This window comes from Neoarius graeffei, chromosome 2 (genome assembly GCF_027579695.1).
Source record: "Neoarius graeffei isolate fNeoGra1 chromosome 2, fNeoGra1.pri, whole genome shotgun sequence".
NCBI classification, from domain to species: domain Eukaryota; kingdom Metazoa; phylum Chordata; class Actinopteri; order Siluriformes; family Ariidae; genus Neoarius; species Neoarius graeffei.
This window is the reverse complement of record NC_083570.1, coordinates 93,142,146-93,150,182: the sequence shown is the minus strand read 5'-3', so window position 1 is coordinate 93,150,182 and position 8,037 is coordinate 93,142,146.

Sequence of the window (8,037 nt, the reverse complement as noted above, 5' to 3'; positions counted from 1 at the left end):
CTGGCTATGAATTATAATGCTTGTAAGATTTATGACACTTATGCATATTTTCTTTGACCATAAATTGGGTGGATTTTGAAGTTTGATGTGCTGTCTTATCAACATTACACGAATCTAGTATAGCAAAATTGAGCTCCAAAGTCAGCTCTAAAGTAAATCAGTATGGAAAGTGTCAAGTCAAAACGAATTTGTCATTTAATTCAGGTGTTATTATGTCAACCTCATATTATGTCATCATGACAGCTGATGCCTGCTGGAATAGGCATTTATTTTATATATATATATATATATATATATATATATATATATATATTTTTTTTTTTTTTTTTTAAGTTATGTTAGTTATAAGGATGGGATTATGTAGGTTTTAGACAGTATGTACATTAGCCACATGACCACTATCCTGTAAAGTGTTATAATTTTATAGAGAAAAGAAAAAAATACAGTTGTCAATTCTGATACTGAAGTGACATATCAGTTTTTATGATAGCTGATTTTAAGCCTTTTTCTGAATCCATCCATTATCTGTAGCCGCTTGTCCTGTATAGGGTCGCAGGCAAGCTGGAGCCTATCCCAGCTGACTATGGGTGAGAGGCGAGGTACACCCTGGACAAGTCACCACATCATCGCAGAGCTGACACATAAAGACAAACAACAATTCACACTCACATTCACACCAATGGTCAATTTAGAGCCACGAATTAGCCTAACCTGCATGTCTTTGGGGGAAACCAGAGCACCCAGAGGAAACCCATGTAGACACGGGGAGAACATGCAAACTCCACACAGAAAGGCTTCTGTCAGTCACTGGGCTCAAACACAGAACCTTCTTGCTGTGAAGCAACAGTGCTAACCATGACACCACCATTTTATGTCAGTTATCAGGCTTATGTTAGTGTTATGTAGCCCTATGAACACTGTTCTTATGTAAAAAGTTACTCCATCTCTCTAGCTATTTGTGCCACAAATACCAATATACAGTGCCTTGCAAAAGTATTCATACCCTTTGAACTTTTTCACGTTTCCACCTTACATCCACGAACTTAAAAGTTTTTTATTGAGATTTTATGTGATAGACCAACACAGAGTAGCACATAATTGTGAAGTGAAACGAAAATGATAAATGGTCTTCAAAATTTTAAACAAATAAAAATCTGAAAAATGTGGTGTGCATTAGTATTCAGCCCCCTGTACTCTGATACCTCTAAATACAATCCAGTGCAATCAATTGCCTTCAGAAGTCATCTAATTAGTTAATAGAGTCCTACTGTGTGTAATTTACTTTCAGTATAAATACACTTGTTCTGTGAAGGCCTCAGTGGTTTGTTAGAGAACGCTGAAAACAAACAGCATCATGAAGACCAAAGAACTCTCCAGACAGGTCAGGGATAAAGTTCTGGAAAGCAGGCTTAGGTTATAAAAAAATATCCCAAGCTCTGAACATCTCAAGAAGCACTGTTCAATCCATCATTCAAAAATGGAAAAAGTATGGCACAACTGCAAACCTACCAAGACATGGCCATCCACCTAAACTGACAGAGCGAGCAAGGAGAGCACTGGTCAGAGAAGCAGCCAAGAGGCCCATGATCACTCTGGAGGAGCTGCAGAAATCCACAGCTCAGGTGGGAGAATCTGTGCACAGGACAACTATAAGTCGTACACTCCACAAATCTGGCCTTTTTGGAAGAGTGGCAAGAAGAAAGCCATTGTTGAAAGACAGGCATAAGAAGCCATGTAGGGGACACAGTGAACATGTGGAAGAAGGTGCTTTGGTCAGATGAGACCAAAGTTGAACTTTTTGGCCTAAATGCAAAGCGCTACTGTATGTGTGGCGGAAAACTAACACTGCTCATCACCCTGCACACACCATCCCCACTGTGAAACATGGTGGTGGCAGCATCATGCTATGGGGATGCTTTTCTTCAGCAGGGACAGCTGGTCAGAGTTGATGGGAAGATGGATGGAGCTAAATACAGGGCAATCCTGGAAGAAAACCTGTTGGAGGCTGCAAAAGACTTGAGACTGGGAAGGAGATTCACCTTCCAGCAAGGCAATGACCCTAGACATACAGCCAGAGCTACAATGGAATGGTTTAGATCAAAGAATATTCATGTGTTAGAATGGCCCAGTCAAAGTCCAGACCTAAATCCCATTGAGCATCTGTGGCAAGACTTGAAAATTGCTGTTCACAGACGCTCTCCATCCAATCTGGCTGAGTTTGAGCTATTTTGCAAAGAAGAATGGGCAAAAATTTCAGTGTCTAGATGTGCAAAGCTGGTAGAGACATACCACAAAAGACTTGTAGCTGTAATTGCAGCAAAAGGTGGCTCGACAAAGTATTGACACAGGGGGGATGAATACTAATGCACACCACATTTTTCAGATTTTTATTTGTTTAAAATTTTGAAGACCATTTATCATTTTCGTTTCACTTCACAATTATGTGCTACTCTGTGTTGGTCTATCACATAAAATCTCAATAAAAATATTTTAAGTTCGTGGTTGTAAGGTGGAAAAATGTGAAAAAGTTCAAGGGGTATGAATACTTTTACAAGGCACTGTAGCCTCAAGCAGCGATGAAGGGCCCGAGCACCTCTGGTTCCACGACCCATCACATGTGGTCATTGTACAATGCACATGCATCTGAGATGTGCGACAAAAGTCTGGGTATCTGATATGAGCATCACCAGTGTTGAGTTTTTAAGCACACATTTCCTGTTTGCATGGCTTAACATATAAATTTATTGTTTCACCTTTTCAACATCTTTCAAGATATTGCAAATCCCTTTGCAATTCAAAATCAGCAGCATCTTGGCATCATGTATACCAAATGTGGCATGATTCCAACAAACTGCCTACACTGAAAAAAATTAAACATTGGCTCAAATTAAAAAAATTGAGGTAATCGATCACACCTAATATTGTAGCGTTATACAATATAAATAATTCATTTGATTTGACCTGAAATATTTAACTTCATGTAAACCAATTTCTGATGGTTGAACCAAAGCAATTATTTCAGATTTTCCTAAATTAAAATACATAAATTGTTTTTTTAAAGATTTTTTGGGGCTTTTTTCACCTTTATTTGATAGGACAGTGTAGAGACAGGAAATGAGCTGGAGAGAGACAGGGAGGGATCGGGAAATGACCTCGGGTCAGAATCGAACCCGGGTCCCTGAATTTATGGCATAGCGCCTTAGTCGACTGAGCCACAGTCAAAGATTATTTATAAATAATCTTTGTTAAACCTGAATATTTTAAATTAATTTAAACAACTTTTGAATATGGGAGCAAACTATTTTTTTTTTATTCACTGGAATGAAAACAAATACATTAAATGAACAACAGCTTTGTTTCACTTTTTTCAGTGTAGGAGAAGAACATCAAAATGTAACACGTGTCAAAATGCACAAAATCAAAAACAATTCACTTCCTGTTGAGTATGGCTAATACAATGTACATTACAGTTTTGTTTTTCTTGGAGCACCCCACATATCAAATTTGACACAGATAGGTGAAACTATATACCAAGCAAAAGTCTCAATAACATGTGGAGGCACTTTGGAGTGCCCCGGACATGCCAGGGGCCACGCCTCTATCCCTGAGTAGTGATGGCCAGGACTGATGTGTGTACCACATTTCAGGAGTTTTCATCCATGAGAACCACCTCAAAAATGGCCAAGTGTGGAATAATAATAATAATAATCCCTGTGATGACCTGGCGACTTGTCCAGGGTGTACCCCGCCTTTCACCCGTAGTCAGCTGGGATAGGCTCCAGCTTGCCTGCGACCCTGTAGAAGGATAAAGCAGCTAGAGATAATGAGATGATATAATAATAATAATAATAACAACCATAAGACATCTATATTACTTAAGTCAAATGCTAAATGGAATTTGAAGAGCTGGGTTGCATCCACTATTCCTAATCTATACGAATATATCATAACAATGTTTATGAGTCGAGACTCAGGTTTTCCCCCCAAGCTGTTTCCTTCTACAGTGTTTTATGAAATGACAACAGTGCCCTCCACTGATCAGACAGGCAAGTGCAGCATATTGCATTCCAATATACTTCGCATATAACAAGGTAATACCTCGCATTTAACAAGGTAATTTGGATGTACCATGTTGTAATTTGCAATCACGTCTTTCTGGATGGTTTTGTCTGAGTTTAAATACAGTGCTCAGATGTAATCCCATCAGCCACGACACTATATGCTGAATGATAAGATTAAGCACATCTTCTTCCAATGCTCCAGGTGCAATTGTTAATTGGATTGCTACGAATGGGGAAGCATGCGAAGGAAAAAAATTGAAAAGAACTGCTGTGAAAAAAGTAAATCACTTTTTTTTTCTTGAGTTAGAAATGACTATGACCTTATAAGAAGAGCAGGTTAATTGACTGGACTGAATATAATTAGCAACAGTAAAAACTGTTTTTTTGATGAGTAAAAGATGGGCAAAGTCATTGGAGGTGTTTGCAAAAATATGCAATATTGATTGCTTCTGAAATAAGACCACAATTGCATTATAGATTTTCTTTACAGTATTTTTGTTAATGATCAACAAATTAGCACATTCTCACCTTCAGCCTATGAATAGGATTCTCAAAAGGCATTAAACATCCATTCATCCATCATATATACCACTTATTCTTCAGGGTCACAGGGGAAGCTGGACATAGCTGACTTCGGGTGAGAGGTGGGGTACAGTCTGGGCAGGTCACTAATCTATCACATGGTTTACACAGACACTAACAACCATTCACACTCAGTCGAGTTAATCTGCATGTCTTTGGACTGTAAGAGAGAACCAGAGCACCTGGAGGAAACCCAAGCAGTCACAGGGAGAACATGCAAACTCCACATAGAAAGGCTCCAGCTGGCTGCATGGTTCAAACCCAGAACCTTCTTGGTGACCACTGCACCACCGTGCTGCCCAACATTAAACAGAACAAGACCAAACCTTATATTCATTGTGAATATCCATCCATTATCCATAACCACTTATCCTGTGCAGGGTTGTGGGCAAGCTGGAGCCAATCCCAGCTGACTTCAGGTAAGAGGTGGGGTACACCCTGAGCAGGGCACCAATCTATGACAGGGCTAACACAGAGACAACCAACCATTCACACTCATACTGTAGGTAATTTAGAGTAGCCAGTTGACTTATTCCACACACAGCTTGCAAACTCCATACAGAAAGATCAGCTGCAGGGCTTGAACCTGAAACCTTCTTGCTGTGAGGTGACAGTGCTAACCACTTCACCGCTGTCAAAACATCATGATCTACATGCTTGTTCCAAGTAATGCTAAAGCATGTACTGTATGTAGAAGACACACTACATGATTTATATTTTCCTTTTAGACATTTAGCATTTCTTATTTTTCTTATTTCTATTTTTGTTTCACTGCATAAAATACTGATAAATACAGTAGTTCACTAAAGGCAGGTAAGGCTGTGTTATCTTTTCCTACTTAAACTCTGATGAAAACCCTTGTAACCTGTGCAATTTAAGTCTATTACAAATCCCTATAAGTGTTTTGCAGAAATATATCTTACTTCTGTAAAATAATACACAGTGGCTCATACCATCTCATCTCTCACCTCCTGCCTGGTCTTTATACTCGATTACAGAGTATGGTGCCATTTAGTTACAAATTGTTCAGAGCAATCATTGAGAATGGGACATGAAACGCATTCAAGGTGGCAAGTCAGACTTGGATAGCTGTCTGAAGGACATCAAAACATCCCCCAGGTGAACACAGTGTACTTTCAAGCCCGTAATATAGGCTGACACACTCCAAGCTAATAAACACATACTTTGAAGGGAAAGAGGGGTTGAGGAACTTTGGATACTCAGTTATGCCAAAGAAGCAGTGCGTTCATGGCATTGGCAATTAAATTATGAGGATAATTAGTAATGTTATACATACAGACACTGGTAATATCACTACATGTTTTACATGAGACCCAAGCCTGTCCCAGGAACACTGGGCATGACACCATGCACAGTCATCAATCGATCTTGCAGCATGTTTTTGGGAGGGGTCGAACCAGGTACCATGGAGCTATGAGCCACATCTTAGTGGTAATTTGACACAGACTGGTAAACAAAACAAGGTTTGTAGCCTTGACCAATAGGGATGTCCTCAAATGTCATGTTGCTGAGATATGAAAAAGTACCAAGTTGTTGTGGGTGCCTTGCTCAATTTTCTTGTTCAGCAGACTTGCTTTCTGGGGCTCGTACAATCAGGACTGACCCTTCCACTGATCCAGTGATGGTGACTTTCTACTTTTTTGCAGTTCCTCCTATACAACACAGTGTGTCATCCTAATTACTAAAACATTGCGAGCGGATGGAACTCAGTGTGCTTTGATTCTGTTTTTGTTTCTGAGTCCAAAAATTTATGTCACAATAAAACTTGTTACTTGCTTTGAACAAGTCTCAGGCCAAGGATGTGACCACTAGTTTGGTGCCTAAAAGAAAAAGCATCATGCCAACCTTGTAATACAATGCAACCTTGAAGGGCATTACGCGACATCCTTATGGTGACCATACTATGCCTGTCATGGTATTGGTGCTTTGGAAGCAGTGTTTCTCCTTCAAGCATCTACTCCTTGTAATCAGGGAAGAAAATCTGCATCATGACTATGTCAAAAGAGTTTCAAATTCACACTGCTTTGAATGGAGAGCTCTGATGGCCCCCTGGTGTCCCCCAGTGCTGTAACTTTCCCCTATGCGCCAGTATCTGATGGAAAGTCCTGATCTGCTATGTAGTATTTTTAGGGCTGTCATTCCCTGGATGTGCCAGAGCTACACACCCCAGCCCAGGGCATAGAGGATATATAACAGCCAGTCTCAAGGAGGTGGGAGCTAAATGATCAACTTATTGACAAATAAGACCAACAGACACCTAAGCACACCATCAAAGAAAAGGATGGCCCACCAGGTAAGAACTTAATCTCCTGTGTAAAGCAAGACATGGAATTATACAGGTGGCACAACTGAGTCAGGCATTTCCACTGCTTTGCCTCTAGCTCTTTGGCTGCATTTTTAATGCTGAGAGAAATACTAAACATGTGCTGGCTTTTTTTTTTTTTTTGGCCTTAACTTCTCAGCCTTGAGTGTTCCAGACATTTTCAAAACTAAGTAATTCAAATAATTAAATTAGTCTTAAAATTTGTTTTGAATGATGTTAGACAATGATGTCTGCTTCTCAAATAATAATAATAATAATAATAATAATAATAATAATAATGCTTTACAGATGGAATAAATGTAGAAATATAGGATATGTGCTTTTTTGGTCAATTTTTGGCCAAGGACCTTTACCCATCTGGCTCCTGGTAAATACCTTATTTAGCACTAATTGAAATAAAATTACCCACATTCTCATGTGTAAAGCCATAATGGACCAGTACTGAGAAAGTAATATGAGTGTAATTGGTAAAAATGTTGGATCGAGGCTGTATATGCACTCTTTTTTCAGGCTTCTAAATTGAAGCACAGCCAGAAAATTAATAATACATTTGAAAAATGATCTTCTGTGAATGTTGTCGAGCTTTAAGACTCTGATGCTATTGAAACTTATACCTGAAAATGTTAAATACTTGATAACGATTGGTTGGCAGGTGTGTGCATTAATTCATTTCAATGTGCATTCATTTCTTAAAAACACCATTAATGTAGATCCAGTTTAAAAAAATCACAGGAATAAAACAACATACTTCATCCTATATAAGAAAAACTGGAATGTTTCTATGCCAGTGAACATAAATACCAGGTTGAGTTTGGTTTGGTTATTGCTAATCAACAGTAAGGAAAATAAATTAATATTAGTTTTAATTCATTTAGACATCACAAAGCTGGGGGAATGGAAAGCATCAGAGTTCACACCAAAGTACCATGACAGACACTCCATCTGAATCACTCTCTATATGCAGATAGAAAAACACTCTTCTCCAAGAAACGTAGGCTAGACAGTGCCAAATGTGTTTTATATTTTCATGTCAGCAGTCAGTTATGACTA